Raw genomic sequence first — 1,711 nt, 5'->3', positions numbered from 1 at the left:
CTCTCGCACACTATGTATGATACTCTAGCTAGTCCAAGCTAGATATCTTGGGTGCACTCATCGTACGCACACAGATTCCTTGGCTCTTTGCCTGTAACTCTCTCACGCACCACTATGTCGTCTTGGAGCTCTTCCCCCCCTCTCTCAAACTCTCCATCCACCTGGGTCACACATACACATGCATATCTCACTCGCACTCGATAGGCCCATCTAAAACTCTATCTCTCCCCCTCGTTCTCTCTCCATCTCACATGCGCACACACACAATCTCATGCCCAGCTAGCCAAGTATGATGGTCTCTCACTCAATTGTAGGCACACGTAGTCACCCCTATATGTATATGACTAGCTAATCTTAGTCTCCATCACAAACATGTGCATGGTCTATCTCAATTTCTCTCGAGGCATCTTTCTATCGCGCACGCACTCCCTCGATCTCCCACCCATATAGTCCCCTCACGATCTCGACGGGATCTCTCTATCACAAACACACCCTCTCTCCCTCCCCATGCATCCATGCCATCCATGTGTCCCTCTCGACCTTTGTCCCTTGTTGGCCACACCTCTATTGGACATGTGCTACAGGGGTGTCTCTCTCCGTTGCAAACAATCACACACTAGCTATCTTCGTGTATCTCCTCGCCTCGCTTTTCCATCTCAGAGATGCATGCGTGATATGTTCGCATAAGAAACGAAAAAACACTCTCTCTCTAATTTATCGTTTGTTGTCACTTTCTCTTTCACACATACTCTTTTTGCACACTTACTCATTCTCCTTCACACGCACTTGATCTGTCTCGACTGAGGCACTCTCCTTGGTCCATAGCATACAGATTTATTGAAAAGTCAAACATCACAAAGTTTGACCATGTACATGGAGAAAAAGAATTACATATAGTACGGCAAACATATACCATTAGATTCACCATGAGATGTAGTTTTGTGTGATGTATCTTTGGTATTGTAGATATAAATAACATTTGCGTAAACCTGATCAAAGTTTCCAAAGTTTGACTTCTAAAAAATTTACATGCACTGCATTATCAAGCGGATGGAATATCTCTTTCCCCCTCTCAGCTATCTGACGCACCACTCAGCCTTATCGGGGTCCTCGATCTCTCTCAAACTTTATTGGTCAGTTTGGTTTGTGACCTGACCCTCATGCCTTGATGGCCAGTACTGCCTGGTGTGGACGTGAGATGTAAAATATTTCTGCCTGGCCAGGCTTGTGTGGTGCTGAAGCGTTTGGTTCATGCCTGGGCCAGGCAAAGCATCAACGTCCCATCAATCAATCCATGCATCAATTATTTAATGCTAATATCCATCCATGTTGCTGTTAGCCTTGTGGCCACACGACCAGGCACGATCAGGCGTTCGAAATCGATCGCCTGGGCCAGGCTACTTGCAGTGTCTGGAGTTCAGCCAGGCTAATTAAAGTGCAAGGGAACCCAGGCCAGGCGGGCTTTCTTTTTCACAGGGTAGCAACCAAACAAGCGTGCATGAAATCCAGGCACAACCCCATGCCAGGCAAAAGATGCTCAGGACGCAAGCCAAACTGGCCTTATATCTCCCTGGTTCACACATACACATGTCTCGCTCGCGCTATACATATAGACCCATCCAACACTCTCCGCCCTTGTTCTCTCTCCATGTGACACGCACCCCCCTAAGTACCATAATCCCTCAATCCATCATAGGCGCATGCACTCCCC

Source organism: Triticum dicoccoides, chromosome 7B, assembly GCF_002162155.2.
Source record: "Triticum dicoccoides isolate Atlit2015 ecotype Zavitan chromosome 7B, WEW_v2.0, whole genome shotgun sequence".
Classification (NCBI taxonomy): Eukaryota; Viridiplantae; Streptophyta; class Magnoliopsida; order Poales; family Poaceae; genus Triticum; species Triticum dicoccoides.
Note: the sequence above shows the minus strand (reverse complement) of the source record.